Source organism: Trichoplusia ni, chromosome 4 (genome assembly GCF_003590095.1).
Source record: "Trichoplusia ni isolate ovarian cell line Hi5 chromosome 4, tn1, whole genome shotgun sequence".
Taxonomy (NCBI): domain Eukaryota; kingdom Metazoa; phylum Arthropoda; class Insecta; order Lepidoptera; family Noctuidae; genus Trichoplusia; species Trichoplusia ni.
The window spans coordinates 11673005-11691876 of NC_039481.1; the positions used below are offsets into that span (position 1 = coordinate 11673005).

General features: G+C 35.8%; 4 non-coding genes and 1 pseudogene across 4 annotated transcripts; 1 reads left to right on the plus strand and 4 right to left on the minus strand.

Annotated features, from left to right (window-relative positions):
* The window catches only part of LOC113493094, an 8559-nt pseudogene extending 4543 nt beyond the window's left edge, over window positions 1-4016 (minus strand).
* Window positions 4017-14194: 10178 nt separating this feature from the next.
* On the minus strand, window positions 14195-14276 carry Trnas-aga. The gene has a single exon. It is a non-coding gene; the product is annotated as a tRNA-Ser (tRNA).
* A 137-nt stretch (window positions 14277-14413) lies between these two features.
* On the plus strand, window positions 14414-14495 carry Trnas-aga. Its single transcript has one exon. It is a non-coding gene; the product is annotated as a tRNA-Ser (tRNA).
* A 409-nt stretch (window positions 14496-14904) lies between these two features.
* Window positions 14905-14986, minus strand: Trnas-aga. Its single transcript has one exon. It is a non-coding gene; the product is annotated as a tRNA-Ser (tRNA).
* Window positions 14987-17636: 2650 nt separating this feature from the next.
* Window positions 17637-17718, minus strand: Trnas-aga. Its single transcript has one exon. It is a non-coding gene; the product is annotated as a tRNA-Ser (tRNA).
* Window positions 17719-18872: the final 1154 nt, after the last annotated feature.

Genomic DNA, 18872 nt, shown 5'->3' on the forward strand with positions numbered 1-18872 from the left:
GAACACATTAACTCACTTAACGCTAAAAACAAGAATCGACGGTTTTTGTATAGCCATCCAGTGCCTCATGATATCATTATTTATGTCCTGAGATACAACGGCCAGAAAACTGTTAGCGCCATCCTCACCCGCCGCAATAGGGATGCAATTCTTTTCGCCTTATGGCAAAAAAGTCGTCTATACGAGCCTCTGCGAACATCCCCGAAGCGCTGCAGAAGCGAGGTAGACCCAACAGCATCCTGTATCCGTTATTATACTGGACCCGTAAGGCACTGTAGGCCTTCTGCGTATACTTGACCCATAGGCTGCACGTGTAAAAAGATTGACAGTACGCTTTGAATAGCGTGTTTTTAATTGGTTTTGAACAACGTGCAAACCTACGAGCCAGCATATTGCATCGAACCGACAGTGCCCTACGTTCCCTCTCCAGATCCATATCATCACTCAGACTATCTACGACCCAGTGACCCAAGTACTTAAATTGTTTGACCCATGTTAGTGGTGATCCATTAAGTAGGACTGGTGGAACGTCATAACTTTTAGTGCCCGCTTTAAAAAGCATTAATTCACTTTTTTTAATATTGTACTTGAGCCCATGAGCCGCCGCATATGCTTCACAAATTCGAATCAATTTGTTCAATGCACTGATCGAAGGACTCAGCAAAACCATGTCATCTGCGTAGCTAATATTATTTGTCGTGTTTCCATTGATGGAACACCCAACATTGGCTTTGCTGAGTTCAACGATCAGCCCATTAATATACAGATTAAACAATTTTGGCGAGGTTATACCCCCCTGCCTGACTCCGCAATCTAATCTATACTCGTCAGAATATGAGTCTGCCCACCTCACAACATTCATTTGATTGCTGTACCAATACCTAAACAGATTAATAGTAACCTCTGGCACAGTTGTTTCTGCTAACATCTTTTCCCATAGTCTGTCATATGACACTAAATCAAATGCCTTCGACAGGTCCAGAAAACAGGCATATACTGGCGTTTTTCTGCTCGTATAGTACTGAACAGTATGCTTGAGGCAAAGAATAGCAGTCTCAGTAGATAGTTTGGATTGAAACCCAAACTGAGCGTCACTTAATGACATATGCTTATTCAATTGCTTATCAAGCAGACTGTCCAGCACCTTCGCTAAGATAGTAGCTAGCGAAATGGGCCTGTAGTTGGACCCGTCGGAGGCGTCACCTGTTTTGTTTTTGATGATTGGTACAACAACCGTCTTCATTAAATCATCAGGGAGATATGAGTGGCTGATACAAAAATTATAAAACATCGCCAAAACTCGCGGAAGATGTTTGCCAGCAAACCTCAAATGCTCTATGCTGAGACCGTCATGCCCAGGTGACTTCCCTCTCTTCATACCATTAATTATTGCTACAATATCCTTCGCACGAACCAAAGTATTCATGTCGGACATGACAGTATCAGCACGAGGTCTTTTTGAAGAAAGCGCCCCTTGGATGTTACAGGGCTGAGGCTGTACCATAAATTGGTCCTTAAATAAATTAGAGATGCCTTTATGATCACAAATACCATTCATGCTCACGGGTAAACTATTCTTTGGCACAAGTTTGTTCGTAAGTTTCCAAAAACTATTAAAATCTTTCGCTTTGTGATGCGTGGCTAACATGTCCACCTGAAGTTGTAATTCATTATTCTGGCACCACTTTATTTTAGATTTAAAAACCCTTTTTGTTTCGCACATATTATTATAGATTGGACCAATAGTGGGTTTGCCACACTGAATCCAGGTCAAATAAGCTATACGGGCCTGGTCATGAGCACTACGGACATTTATTCCACCCTATTACCCGGGGTTTCTTTTTGTGAAGAATATAACTGCGTACCGCCCCCTCCCTCAGTATTTTCACAATATTATTATACATATTACTAATTATCACTTTATGATCTACATTATTGCACAACTTTCCATCACAGCCAGTAAACTCAGTCGGATAATCTAAATCTCTAAATAAACTATTACATATTTTATTATACTGCTCAATTTGTTTTGTATCTCTAGTACCCCACACTATTTTATTAGGAACTCTAACACTATGTACTATCTTAGGGCTAATCATATTGATATTACAGCTTAATATTAGAGGGAAATGATCAGACCAATATACATCATACTTAACATTAATATTAGTTACAGTACTCCAGGCATTTTCCGTTACTAGACAGTGGTCTAACCACCTTCTAGAGCCATGCGAATCACTTATGTATGTGTAGGTGTCAGATGTTATGCCTAACCGTTCAAGATCCACACAAATCCATTTCTGTTCACTACAAAAGTTTATAAGTTCCTTACCAAACGCCTCACTCGGGTGCGCGTTGAAATCTCCCATAATATAAATCGACTCTAAATCACAACTCTCTATAATGGCACTAATCTCACCGAGACAACTCGTAAACTCCGCTAGATTTTCAGTTACGTCCACAGGCATGTACACAGAAAACACAATAAACGATCTGCTCGTCGCAGTCGATACTTTTATAGCCGATAGACGTACACTTTTACACTGTATCACTGTTACATTTGGAAAGATGCTCTTTCTCCATAGAAGAGCTACGCCTCCGTGCGGTCTCCCCCGCAACATTCCCGATGTCGTATCCACAGCAGAAGTAGCAGTGTAGCTGAAGTTGTCATCAATGGTTCCCAAAAAAGATAGTTCATGGGGCATACACCAAGTCTCTTGAAGTGCTATTATATCACCTTGTTTACATAATGCACGAATGCAATCCACAGATCGTCTTACCGATCTACAATTATAACTAATGAAGGTACAATTCTTATCCATCATCAACAGTATGTAATATTTCACATATTAAACAATACCCTCCGTCCTCATTTTTAAATTATAAAAACGACGGAAAGATATCCCCTCAGGCCACAAATTATTGTCCATGAATATATCCAACTTATGCTTAGGTACCAAGATCTTAAAAGAATTGTATTCCTTTTCTTTTTTCATATAAATTGGTTCTAAGGTTACTCGCACCTTCGTTCTATTCCATAAATATGAAGAAATGTCATCAATCGTGGTATTTTTGTTAACATTATATATCATAATCGGTATCTTCAAATCTGCCGCCTTAAATTTAGCATTTAATTCAATATCGGCTCCACCTTTTTGACCTATAAATCGATTTCTTAAACTCTTCCTCTGAGCTGTCTTCCATCCATCACTATAATCATGTTTTTTCCATTCACCTTCTTGCATAATTTCAACAAACGTTTTGCGATTTGAAAAACTCGCAGCTATCTCTTTCTCGGACGCTGCACTCATACCCGCCACGGACGATCGCTTAGTCGCAGTCGCAGCTGTCTCTTTCTCGCACGTTGCACTCGTACTCGGAACGGACGATCGTTCATTCGCGATCGCGGGAACGGTTATTTCTTGCTCTTGTGTTCGTTCATTCTTATAAAATGACTCACAGACTTTTATAGTTTGAATTAACGTCTCACTGGTATTATTTGACGCTTGTGTGCTATCTATGCAAACAGGTGTAGATGTTCTTGGCGGGATTTGCTGGATATTAGCGGATCTATTGTCATAATCACAAATATTTACATCGCTCGAGACTCCCGCGTTTTTATTGCTTAAACAGATCTGCGAGTTTGAAATATTTGATATGAAATTACTTTTGAGCTCGGAAAGTTGTACTTTAGTGACATAAGTATCCTTTACAATTTTCAAATCATTTTGCAAAACCAGTATATCTTTTAATAATCTTGTGACGTCGATATGATCGAACGTAATAGGAGGTAATTTTTGTAATTCTCGAGCTACAAAAGTAGGTGTTAACTCCGGATTTATTTCCTTAAACAGGGATAAGATGTCGTACAGGTCCTTCTCCTTTTTACCAGCATTTTTCCTCGTTATTTTACGCTTCTGGGTATTCACTGAATCAAATAACAAATTTTTAGCTGTTTCAATTTCTTGAGACGAAAACGCCGATACACACAATCGGACGATTGACTCTTCATCCATCACTTCAGCCTTATTTTGAATAAAGCATAAAACTTCATTTATAACTATTTTGCAGTTACTGCATTTCACAATGTTACAAGTCATTTTTTAACAAATTTTGTTCGCACTACCGCACAATACGCACATCGACCGCACGCAATGACGCGCGAGCGCAGACTGAAGTATTTTAAGTTTGTAATATTTTAAGTTTGTAATGTATTTTTTTACATTTTTTTGTTTAGTAAGGACCACTTTAGGTATGTCCGTATAAAGTTAAAACCTATGTTACAGGATTCAGATAAAGGACTATCAAGTTTATATTTCAGTTTGTGTATTGGGTTTTTCATAATTTACTTTTTCGCTTGTTATTTTAACCTTTTTCGAAAATGTGATTCTTGTAAAACATTTTACTATATCTGGCTTGGTTATAGTTTTAAGCATCATTTTTCATGAGGTCCACATTAAGTCCTTCAATACAGGATAGAGTTTTATGCATAGATAACATTGAGGATAACATAATCCGATTACTTAAAAAGCACTAAGTTATTGTTAATCATGCTTTTATATAGAAGTCAAAAATAAATTGTTATAACTTATAACGTATTAGGGATGTTGTTTGTTGCTTACTGTTGCAGGTTATTTAATGAAGATTTTAAGTCATTTCCCTATTGAAATATAAAGCTTTTAATCCATTTTCATTAATTTCATAAAATAAAGTTGAATAATCAATGCTATCGAGTATTATCCGTGGCATATTCTGATTAAAAAAACACGTAAACCCGATACTAAAAATAAATTTGGCATCCATGGAATTTGAGGTATTTTTAATAAAACCCCTGCCTTTGACAGGACTTTCCACTGTTAATGTCAATTTAGTCCCTTTGTTCAGACTGCTCGTAGTGAAATGCGTGTAGTGTTTCAAGGCAATGTGTAAATTCACAATTGTAATACTGTTCTTTTACTATTACTTAACTTTGGATTTGAAATGGTTTTACTATTTTAGGCCCATAGATTGATTTTGAGAGAACTATGACCTATTACTGCTACATATAACGTTTTATTCAATAAAATGTTTTTGAGGTAGTTTCAGTTTGCGTTAGGCTTATGTTTCTTAAAAGTTTTATTTCGAATATGAACAAATTGCCAATGCTTAAATAATTTATTGATTGAGTTATTTTCGACTCTAAATTTGGCCGAAAACAGTGTAGCGATCCCGGTTACAACGTTAATTTAAGAATCCTAAAAATTAGGTAGGAAAAATAATAATTTGAAAATAAATATATCCGCAGTAGGATTCGAACCTACGCTCCCAGAGGGAATCTGATATCTAGTCAGACGCCTTAACCGCTCGGCCACGACTGCCATGGGACGTAGGAGGGATTTAATTATTGGTATCACTCTAAAAAAACTCTTTTAATTACTTACTAGTAGTGTGATTTCGTAATTACTTATTTAATAATGGTTTACTCAAACATATTTATCGAGATAGCAAGATTTGTTCTGGGACCCAACCGGAGTCCTAAATCATGAGCTGACGCAGCGGCGGTGTCGAACTGACCTGTGTTTTAAGTAACTTGGTAACGTTATAAATATTGAGTCTGCAGCCAATGTTAAATACAATGTTAAGTTTTCAATTTATATTAAAAAAAAAAAAATTAAAAATATATTTATTAAAAACATAGTTCACATTACTTAAATACATGTACGAATACAAATGACTCGGATGTAAAACCAGTAAAATATCTTAATAGTTATAATCATAGGAGTTGAGTTAATCTACACCAAAACATAATAATATACGAGAAGGATGGTCTAAAGATAATATAGGGACACCCGAACTAGGATGTTTTAAACCTGTGTTTCGGGTTATCCAGTGCAGAAAAAATGATTGATGGATATTTTAATGTAATTCTATCACTTAATTGTATTATAAAAGACTAAGCAGGACAAGCTGTCCTGAATTATTTAATTACATTACCTGTACTTATTATTATAATTTCTAAGCTAAACAGTTTATTGTAATATTTCTAGCAATTTTTTCCCGTATCTGAGTAATTGAGGGACTGTAAGTATTCTGTTACCATTCTATTACACCTATTTAAGCTTACACTATATACCTTAAGTAGCCTGTTAAATTTGTTATACAAATAGGGTCCTTGAAATACATAAAATCTGTTAGTAAAAGCATGTTGCGTTTGTGGGTTATGCAAACTAAATCCTTTCTTCTCTTGCCGGAAGGTACCGGGCTGAAACCAATTTCAGTATGCTGGAGTCGTACTATATGTAGAATAAATAACTGGCGTACTGTAAGTACTTTGCATTCCCTGTATAACTGGTGAGTAGGAAACCTGAAAGGTCGAAAAGTGGCGACCTTTAGGATTGCTCTTTGAGCACGTTCTAGGGGCAAGATAATAGATTTAGATGCACCACCCCATGAGTCTATGCAGTAGGTAAGAATGGATTGGCACAAAGCCATATACACCTGGCGAATTAGATTAAAGTCTGCAATGTTGCGTAGGTGTTTAAAGATATAGATTAATTTACGTACTCTGGTGCATAATGAATCAATATGTTTACGGAAATTAACGGTGACTGTCAATAGTGACACCTAGATATTTAGTATTGTCATTTTTACTAATGTAGGGCAAGCGCATGCAGTCGCCCGCGGACGCGCTCGTATTACACTTATGTGCATAAATATTTAGGTTAGTAGTCGACTTATTACTATTTCTCATTGAAAATAACATGTAATTTGTTTTATTTGAATTTAATGTTAGGATATTATTGTTAAGCCAGTTAGACACTACATTAAAACCATTTTGGGCATTTTGATAGACCTCATCCTTAGACTTACCTGAGAACACAAGAGCTGTATCATCAGCATACGATATAATGACACCATTTTGCAGAGACAAATTGCACAGGTCGTTTATGTAAACTAGGAATAAAGTAGGTCCCAATATACTACCCTGGGGGATTCCGTAACTACTGCTGTTTAGTCCCGCACTTCTATATTGACCAATTTTTACGCACTGCTCACGTTATTAAGATAGTCGAGAATAATTTGAGCTGTGTTCCTCTTATACCAATTTTTTCCAGTTTATACAATAACAGAGAGCAAGCAATGGTGTCAAATGCCTTGGCAAGGTCTAAGAAGATCCCCATTGTGTACATACCTTTATCTAGACTTGTACATACATAGTTAGTTAGCTGATGCACCGCTTGGTTAGTTGATCTTTTTGATCTAAAAGCCAAATTGGCGATCCGAAAGCAAATTATTGCTCTCAAGATATTTAATAAGCCTAACGTTAATTATTTTCTCCAAAATCTTAGAAATTCCTGATAGAACTGCAATTGGTCTATAATTGGTAATATTGTTTTTGTCTCCGGCTTTAAAAACTGGGGTTACTAAGGCCTTTTTAAGCAGATTAGGAAATATACCGTTCGATAAACATAAGTTAAATATGTAAGTTAGTGGAGGTGCAATTATGTGCTTGAATCTTTTTAGTACGCTATTTGGGATGTTATCCCATCCAACGGCACAAGAGTCTTTTAAACCATCTATAATACTAACAACCTCTTTAACGTCCGTCTCTAATAACACAAACGAATGTAAGGTATTAGGCGACATATGTGTAGTTTGTGGACAAGAATTTCGGGAATAATTTTCAGCTAAATCTTTACCCAAATTGACAAAATAATTGTTCACTTTATTTGCCGCTAGTATTGGAGTTACATCGGTTGCTAAAAGTTCTAGAGCAGAGTCTGATTTCTTAGATCTGAAAGTGTTACTTTTAACAACTTCCATATCAGCTTACTGTTTTTGCCGGCTTTTTGTATTTGAACTTTGTCATATTGGGTTTTTATTTTTTTCAATAGGTTATTACAGAAATTCCTGTAGCGTTTGTAAGTAATGGAAAGCATCTCGTTATCAGGTGCAAGTTTTAGCTTTTGGTGAAGTTTATCCCTATGTCTAATGCAACGGACAAGGCCAGGCGTAATCCACGGCTTAATATTGCTGTATTTTCTAGGTATCATTTTGTTAGAGGTATTATTACTAATTAAAGTTTGTAATGAACCAACAAAATACTGCAAACTAATATTTGGATCACTAGAACTGTAAACGCGGTCAAGATTTAAGTCGCGTATGTCGTTTTCAAGTGCCGTCATGTTTAATTTTGTTATGCTACGCATGCAGTTTTTTCTAGGTAACGAGGTTTGTAATGTTAGTAATATTGCTTGGTGGTCAGTAAGCGATGAATTTCGTAATATAAGTTTTTGATGGTAATTTAGACTTTATAAATATGTGATCTAAGCATGAACCACTTTGGTGTGTAGGGTAATCATGAACTGGCCATAGTCCATGGAATGTACAGATATTGAGGTAGTTATGTGCATGAGTGTTAATTTTCCCAGAAACAATGTTTATGTTTATGTCGCCTAAAAGTATGATATTATTATAAGACGAAAGCTGTTCTAAGATTATACTAAGCGAGTTTAAAAAAGTATCAACATTTTGAGATGGTGGCCTATATATAGCCAATGCTACTATGTTTAGGTTAATTTTAATCAAGAGGCTATTACAGCCTTGGAATAAGGGTTCTTCTACTGCTACTTTTAGGGTATTTTTAATATATATAACCAGGCCATCATTTTGATTGACATTTATCGCGGTTTTATACATAGTATAACCATCTAGCAATGGCAAATTATCTATTTGTTTTGATAACCAACATTCCGTAAGGACTATGATGTCACAGCTTATATCAAGGTTCTGTAAAAGAACTTCAAACCCACTAAAATTTCGGCTTATACTACGAATATTCTGAGTTAGGAAAGTTAGTAGTTTTTCACCAGTAGGAATATTCTTTTTGCAGTTTTCGACATTGCAGATTATTGCTTCAGATACGGAAAAATGATCAATTTCGCTTAAGAGATTATTTATCATTGCGTTAAGATGTAAATAAGTTAATACAAAAAGAGAAGTAAAATCTAGTGTTTAAGTGCTACTTACAAGTAAAATAATCGGCGCTCTCAGGCGCCTTCATAATCTATCGTGTGTATATAATTGTCCTCTGCATATTTGCGTGCTGGGCAGTTCACATCGCCAGTAGGGTGGTCACCTTTACGCTTGAATCGCTTGCAGGTTGCACATTGGGCAGGAGCGGATTTGTTGTTGCATTCTTTAAAAGAATGTCCCATCTCCCCACAGTGGTGATATGTATTCTTTTTCAATGAGGGTATTTTTTCTGTTACAAAAAATTAAAAAAGTATGTTTTTAATTGAAGGCAAAGTTTTCTGATCGATTTAAATACCTATGAACTTTCTGAAAGCTCCCTACAAAGTGGTACACGCCACACACCGCACAGATCAGAGATACAAAGTAACACATTAACAAGGAGCTGGGTGCACTACGCGCTTATTATTGGATTACTTATACTTGTTATTCAATTTGTTTGACGATGGCGTGGCTTTAAACTAAACTTATACATACTCGTAGCAACAATAATGTAATTTTGCAATCTATAATATGGAAATAAAAAAATAATTGAGACCTCATTTAATGAAACTAATACAAGGTAAATGCGAGCCGAACTCGTGACACTTCCTTACAAATAGGCTCAAAATATTAAAGTCGTAAAAAATATGCAGCTTTCTTATATATGACGATACTAACTGTGCGTTTTACACACGGTTTTACCCTTGGGTGCAAAACCCTAAAAGTTATGATTATTTATAAAAGTCCAATACAGGAAACAGGAAAACATCAGCTTTTGTTTTTACCGATCAACATAAATTAATAAAAAAATAATCTTAAAGCCGAACAGGAAACTCGTATCTATTATTGTATCTTTACAGCTAATTCCTTTATCAGCTACATAAAAAACATACTCCCATTTACATTAAAAACCGTAATTTAAAGACACATGAATACTGCGATTAATACACTTATAATGCTTGTTTTCTTTTAATATAAATACATGGTTTCAGGATGTCGTGGATGTGGTGTCTGGATCAGATGTCTGTGGACCTATTCAATAATTAAAAACTTAATTGTTTTATCACGAAAGCATGTATTGTTATATTTTTTAATTTCCATCTAAATATTTTGTTAAAGTAAATGATTTATAAAAAAAATGTTTTCTGAAGATTTTTCTACATTCGAATCGCATATAATTCCAGTTAGATTATGAGCGATACGAATTAATTCATCATAAAAAAGCAAATAAACCAGTTTAGCCCTGAATTGAGGTTATATTAATCCAAAGTGTGCTAATGAAAAATAAATAGATTTAAAATATATGATGTTCCAACCAGTGGGACTTCTGTCCTCAACCTTGACTGCGACTCAACGTCCATTCCAAGATTAGTTTTCAGGCATCTGATCCGCCATAAACCATACACTACAAAATACAACTTGCAATTAGTGTCGGCGCTCTAATGACAGTTGTTTGTTACAAACGAATACAATATCTGTGGCGCCGCGCGCCGTGCCTCTGCGGCGGGGCCCGGTGCCGAGCTGCTGAACTTCGGGCTCTCAAACTGTGCATTCAAACCTTTTATTGTAATTGTGTTCTGTATAAGTGTTTCTGGCTGCCGGCATTTTACTGTTCCGCGGTGGAGTCTGGAAATTTAGGATGTGTCATATGAATTAAGGCTGGCGTTTGGGAATGAGGTTTTGGCTAATTGGTCTGATTCTTTTATTGAATTTTGAGGAATTTAGATGCAATGGAATGTTGAATATTCGCTTATAATTTAATTTCTAGTATTATTTTATACTCTTTAGATGCAGGTGGCAATGAACCGGTCGCGCTGGAGAACATACGGAGAGGCCTATGTCCAGCAGTGGACAGCTATAGGCTGAGATGATGTTGATGATTATTTTATACGTATGCAAAAAATAATTTGGTGGTATTTCGCCAGCAATGTAGATACGTATGACGTTATAGGTAGGAAAAATTACAAATAAGTATCAAGTGGAGCACATAGTTACAATAATTCACTCATGCTTGTTGGCAAAATTAATAACAAATATATACACTTAATGAATATCAGTGCAATATGCTCAAAATGGTCATAATAAGTATGACGAGCGCTGTCCGTGTGTCTCCATCACCTAACTCCAACTATTTTAGTATCTGATGCATGGAGCTCGAAGTTACGTTAAGTTGATATAAATTTTATGAAGGTGCTGGTGTACGGGTTAATGGAAATTCTAGACAAAGGATGAGTTTAACGAGGAAACGAAGTTATGTGCGATGAAGAAATGATCGTAACTGATTTGAGTGTTTGAATTGCGGATACTTAACGTGGCTGAAATGTATGAAAGCAGGTTTTTAGTTTATTCGATTTGAATACCTTGAATCGAGTGATTTTGCTCTAAAGTTTTCGAACGTTCGATAACATTTGAAGTCTTAGTGCGCCGAAACGTCACCAAACTTATGCGACAACTGGAAATGTACGAATTGTACCTATCCAAGTTTCAGCTCTGAATGGGGCTTGTACAATGCAGAATTACAAAGAATTCCAAATTTAACACACAATAGAAAACATAAAAGACAAAAACAAACGAGCACAAAACTGTGACGAATATTTATTCCATCGTCATGGCACCTGTGAAAAACAAGTAAAAATACTAACCTAGGCGTAGTGGTTACATAAACAGTTTCCACAAAAATATCCCTTTTGTCCCGTCAACGTCACGGAGTTATTTGGAAAGTTCGGGATTGTCCCGCGGGCCGGAAGCCGGCGTACCCGCCGCTTACGTACTTCCGGGACATTCGGGCCACAGCGGCCAATGGCCCGGAAATCGTCACACGCTGTTTTTCCTCCGTTTCACGATTACTTTAACGTGTATTGAGTATATTGCAATTTGAAAGGTGTTTTTATCGTTTTCTTGTTTGGTAGAATAAATTATCCGTTTGGTTTGGATGTTCAAACTATTTTTTTGACCATAAGTAAAGAAACCGAATCAAGTAGATAGTTATTTCGACGTAGCAGGTAGATTTTTATCAGTAGTAGAAATACGTGGTTTTATATGTCCAAAAATTATCGAAATAGTATCTACTTGACAACACATGACTTATTCAACAAGTACGTTAGCCGTAAGTCAGGAAGTTGAAATCAAATGTGTGTTATAAGAACACTTTTTTACCGTCAAGTGTCGTTATTACGCCCAACTTCCACACGTTTCACCATCTTTGATAGTTTTATCTTCATATTTCTTTAATGAATATACTCTGTATTTATAGTCAAACTCCCTATTGATATAGGAATCCAGACTAAAATTCTAGCTCAGCTGGATACTTTAATAAATAATACTCAGGCCATAATTAGTGTGTTTAGTATGAATCTAAAGGGATTACATGTAAGTGAGCGCGCCGCGGGACGAGCTGCAAGTGGACACTGTTTGTGCTAAACAAAGCCAGCGCTAAATCTTGGAATAGGACTCTCAAACTAAAACAATAATAATAAATACGAATTCTAAATAGAGGACGCTAGGCGTGTGTGGCCACGAGGCGCGCGGCTGCATCACCTGCGAATACAAACAAGTATTTTAATGAGGTCCATAAATATTGTATGTATTCATTATGTTTCTGAATTTCAGTGTTGTTTTAAATTAGTATAGTAATATATTATTTTTCTTCGTGTTTGTGCTATTCGATTTTCTTCTATATCAAATCTCTCAATAACTTTGAGGTTTGCTGTAAGAGAACCTTTCTCTGGGTTAAGCTCGCCTTTGTACTGCACTTTCCAAGAACATATTGTCCAAGTGTGTATTCATGTGCAATAAAGTATAAATAAAATGAAGACATAATAATGATAAGAAATAAGATCCAGCATTAAATTGATCTATTTTAGAAATACAATGATTCGTCTTATATGATACTGGATCTATGGCTGGTTCTATCTCTCAGTAGATATGTAAATATATATTTTAAGAAATTATGAGCATGACATTCTAAGAAGTATAAACACATAATTTGATACTTTTGATGCAGAGCATGCACATTTAATTCTTATTAACTGTTAATTGACTATTGAACTGCCTAACCTTTTCTTCAAAATAATGCATCAGTTTATTTAAAACGGCATAATAAAATACGAATCCCGTGGCCGCCACCTGAGTGGGCCGAGAGTTAAGCGGCTCTGATACAGGGCTTGCCAAACTGGCCTATTTAGCTTATTTACTGACGCCGTTAGATACTCCAGACGTTCTGCAGATTATTACAATTTTAACGTAACGCGATGTAAACTACCCTCCTAATACAAACTAATGAATCCGGATAATTCCGGTGATGATGTAATAAGGGTAACGGCTTGTTTTGTTGCCCGGAATAAACGAAGCTCAAGGTTTTCAAACGGGCTCCGCTGGTGGCCGCTGTGAAGCGCTTAATGTGCTGACAACTGCACTTATAGGTACTTCTAAAATATATATAACAACGTATAAATACTTCTGTTATTATTTCACAAAGCTTTAGGTAGGTATTTTTTGCTTTTAAGAATTTACAACACACGTCATAGCTTATTACAGAAAAATGGAAAATATCAGAAACTGAACTTCTGATATTGAATTGAATGTTATATTTAATGACCGTTTTCAGATTTTACTTTGATACTAAAATAAATATTTATCTGTTATAGAAAGTAGATATAAGTTTATGCCATTTATAGATTTTCCAGTCAATTTTGTTAAATTAATGTAAATGAACCCAATATTTATAATTACTTGGACACGTGTAGACTGATAAACCTACAATCAATCGCTTTTGTAGTGTATAAAACAATAAGAGAGTCGCTTTATTTATTTATCGGGAGGAGTACACAATAATCAATTACAAACTGTTGTTCCCAGTATCCGTGTCGGTGAGTGTTGTGAATCAAGCGGAGCCCGGGCGCCGGATGTAGTGCTGTACGTCGGCCGGCCGGCCCGGATGCCGGACGCCCGGCTTGACCGGCTAATTGACTAATCCGGTTACAAGAGGCAACAAAGAAACTAGTTGTTCTATTTTGAAGATGCTTGTGGTAACTACAATGTTTGTTTTTAAGTTTTCGGAGCGAGATTAGGAAAAATAATGGTTTGATTTTGAAGAGACTCAGAGTTTCGATTTGAAACAATGTATATTTGTGTAAATAATTAGTTTATCCTAGCGGTTTTTTTGTAATTAGGTTAAGGTGTTATTATTAAAAAAAATATCCGCAGTCGGTAGGATTCGAACCTACGCTCCCAGAGGGAATCTGATTTCTAGTCAGACGCCTTAACCGCTCGGCCACGACTGCCACATGTATGTATCATGTATTAGACCAACAAATGTTAAGATAATAAGTATCTAGAGCTAGTAGGTCATGCCTTTCACCAGTAAATATTTATTAAATGCTTTTGAGACAGTATGTAAAATATCAATTTTTATTGTATAGCAGTCGTGGCCGAGCGGTTAAGGCGTCTGACTAGAAATCAGATTCCCTCTGGGAGCGTAGGTTCGAATCCTACCGACTGCGGACTATTTTTTTAGACGAACTTTTAAGCCTCTATCACAGACATTAATTGTCAATCATATTTGGTGATTAGTGACTTTAAACATTGACCTGATAATTGCACAGCTTTGTGGTATTCCTTATTTAACGGAATTTCTAATATTTTTTTTAGCTCAAACACAATTAATTTAGAAATATCTTGTGATTATTAAACGGAGTTATATCTACGTTTGTGGTATTGTGAAGCAGTAGTATACGTAGGTATATTATATGACAGCAGCACAAAATATGTTTATTATGGCGGAATTTAAAGTAGGTCACGACTTCACAAACAAATAAATATTCTTAATACTTACACAGTTTGATACAAATAAATATTTTTGAAGAGAATTTTGAAAAAAAACCAGATGTATTTTAAGAGTGCAAAAAAGTCCGCAGTCGGTAGGATTCGAACCTACGCTCCCAGAGGGAATCTGATTTCTAGTCAGACGCCTTAACCGCTCGGCCACGACTGCCGCACGATATTTGTAATAAATACGGTACGTATAAGATGTATACTTTCACTTAAAACCTGTTAATGCGCATGCGTCGTAGTGAAAGGTACAAAATAACATTTGAAGGTCGATCCGAATTAGTTGAAAGTCAACCAAAATGTAACAGTTTAAATTAAAGTCAAAGTTGTGAGTAACTTTGGAAAGTATTCGGCCAGTGAAGTTTGGAAGTCAAATATTGGTGAAAGTCAATTAGCAATTGAGGTAGGAAGCCTTAAAATAGGTGCAATAATAGTTTAGTTGATAATCCACTCTATATTAAATATAATTTTATTTATTTATTTAAAATTAAGTTCACAGACAATTTACAGAAAAACAAGAATTGGAAAGAGATGTACAAAGGTAGAATGGGATAGAATATTCTCTAGTGCACACCACATAAGAAGGTACTGCTTATTTCTTTAGGAAAATCTCTTCCAAGAGACCTGCGATCGAGAATTAATCTTTGTTTTTTGTTTGAACGCGCTAATCTCAGGAACTGCTGGTTCGAATTGAAAAAATCTTTTCATCACGCTGCGACTAATAGGAGCAAAGATACAATGGAAAATGTGGAAAAAACGGGAAAAATTCTAACCACGTGGCGTAGTCGCGGGCAACAGCTAGTTTGAAATATAGACAAGGGTTAGTGACCCTTTGTCTATATTGCAGGAATCGGGAAGTTAAAAATGTATATATTTTGATGATAATAATGTATCCAACATAAGGACAGTTACCTCTTTTGCTTTTCAAACCGTGAGCCGGCCATGTTAATAGCGCACGTTCGAATAATGTAAAAAGTAGTAAATATTATTTTTTGATTGATATTTGTCTTTCAATCATGTGCTAAAAGTTGATTTTAAATATAAACTACATAGACGGTCGCGTTGACCTCAAAATGAAATCTATTTATGAATAACCTTTCACAATAACTATTTCGAATAAGATATTTTAGAAGTGAGGTGCACCTATCTTGGCAGAGGTCTATGTATATCTAGCAGTGCATCCAATAGAACCTATTTATGTTCAACAATTAACATAACATTTAAACAGCTTGACAATGAGTTGTCAGTGGGTAAATGAATGTTCTTTTACAAGATTTTGGCTCTACTTTAACTATAAGACCACCAAAAATTTGGTTATTATTATAAGTATATTTTTGTGTGAACGTTATATGATAGGTGAAGACTTACATACAGATATATGTATAGCACTATCAGAGGCCAAGTAGTAATGCCAGTTATTAGGTTAAGAAATTAATCTTAATTATTATTTGTGCACCAACATAGATCATTTTATAGTATTAAGATAACACTTATCATGTTTGTACTTATAATGATATCAGATTCTTAGCGGATTAAAAATACCCAAACATTTAACTGTTTTGAGGATTCACTTTTACAATACTGAACAAATTTCAAATTGAAACTTCTGACATATACTTGTATGGGCCTTGTTATTATGTAATTAGAAACATTTATTGCCAGTGGAAGCCCGCGGTCGGTTTATAAAGGATTGCAATGCATTGCCATACATCGACACAAAAATGCGGATGACGGTTCAGGTTTAGTCAATAAAAGTCTGACACTATCCATTTCCTCCATGGAGGAAGTGGGTTTCCATGAGGATTCGGGCAATACCAAAAAAAGGTGCAAGGTCTTTAGTCACTTTATACTAGTACTATTGGACATTTGGGAATAAATTACAACCTGTCATCCTGAATTATGAGCTTAACACATCTCCAATACATACGAATGAAACCATCATAATAAAGTTGCATCCAAATATGTCACAACATAAGTTTTGAGGACAGCGCACACGGCGGTGATTAACAAGCTGGCATGGGAGCGAACTGAAATATTAGGCAGGTAAACCGGGTTATGAGGTTGCAATCAGCGGCCAGTCTGTAACGTTTGTTTTACTCTGATTGTGGCCTGTTTACTTCCGCGCCACTCCACGTCACCAGGCAAACGGGGGCAGAAGGCCAGGGTATCGCGGAACGAAAGTGAGCTTACAAGAGACGCTTGATCGGTATTAGATATTAAGAGACGTTTAACTTGATAAAAAAATATTTGAATATAAACTTATTCTTTTTTGCTATAGTATACATAGCTAATATTTTTGAACGACAATTGTAACCCACATCTTAGACTATATATTAATTAGAAATAATAATTTATAATAATATAATAAGAGTTCCGGTTCGCCCCACTGCATCAAGCTCGTGACGTCCCAACATTGTTTTTCTCCGCGTTTGTATTTGGTCATGTTGAAACTACAACGATTGCTGTAATTAGTTTAGCAGCTAGATTTTACTCGATTGATGTCACGCGTTGATTGGCTTTCCCAATGTTGGCAATTGTTATTATTTTCATATTTTGTATGTCTGTGTGTTTTGTGGTGAGGTCGTTAAGTTATATGGGTTTGTAAACTTGACACGCCATCCAGGCCTGATTAAAATTGGCGAGAGTTAAAATTAACTCTTTTTAGTTGAATTAAATCGTTCAGATGAAATTGAATTTTTATAGAGGTTTTGGTTAAGCTCGATTTGTTTTATTTAACTTGGGAGTTTTCTTAAAGCAGGAGAATCCTGTATACAGTATCGTCTATATTCACAAGATGTTTTGCAAAAGAATCTCGCAGTCGGTAGGATTCGAACCTACGCTCCCAGAGGGAATCTGATTTCTAGTCAGACGCCTTAACCGCTCGGCCACGACTGCCACAGCATTTTGCTTTAAATAAACTTTTGAGCTTGGTTTTATTCCCATGGACACTATTATGTAACAATATAACATACTTTGTTTCTTATTGGAACAGCTGCGCGCGCATAAATGATACAATATTGATATTTACATAGTCTCAAAGGCAAAGGACAACGTCAATATTGACTCATGGTAAGTTATAGTTCAGATATTAAACTAATATTCATAATTCAACTAAAACCTATTCTATAGCTGTCGCTGGTACAATGTTTGGGGGTACTAAATCTTTTTCTGTGAGTATGTTTTTTAGGTTCAAAGATAGGTACTAATAAGAAATCAAAGCAACATTGAATATAAGACGATCACATGTTGAACAAACATTGTTTTTCTATGAACTGCAAAAGTGTGATCGTTTTCAACAATTCGTAATAATTGAATGTTATTGTTAGATGTGACGTACTGTTGTTTGCAGTGCACAGTTGTTTCACAGAGAGACATTAACTAACGTTTTGTATTTCAAAAGACAAACATTCATTAAGTTCACTTGTTAAACTGAAAAAGTATTAATCTACCCTTCAGAATACAGTCAATGCTCTCATGAGAGTGTCATTGCCAAACTCAGTGTTAAGAATAGTTAACATTGATAGATTGAATTACCCCGCAAACCGAAATGTTTATCATTCTTTCAAACACAAGACATATTTTTGGTTCAATGAAAATCAATGAGGAAAGTAAATACAAGATAATCTCATATTGAACCCACTTCCACGCACGAGGAGAGCTCTTCACAAACTTTATACAGCCATCAAAGAGTACAATAACGAGAAAGTAACAACATTGCAAATAACGACACATTTGAACTGAAAACGAGTACCAGGAGATAATAAAATCGAGGCGAAGTATGCTTTGAGTCGGCGCACTAAATGCGAGGAACCGGTGAGTCTAATCGCCAAAGAGAATTCTTTGAGAGACTCACAATCGAAAGGGTTGGCTTCATTCCTGCTATATGTAATCAGGACGGACATTTGTGCTGGACTTTTAGATAATAACAGTCCGGCTCCCATTGTGTCTCTTTGTGCTCGAGTTCCATCAAATAAGCAGGGACAGTAGGTACTCACTAAATGAACAACTAAAAATATAATGCTAGAAACAAAATGACCTCAAAACATCTT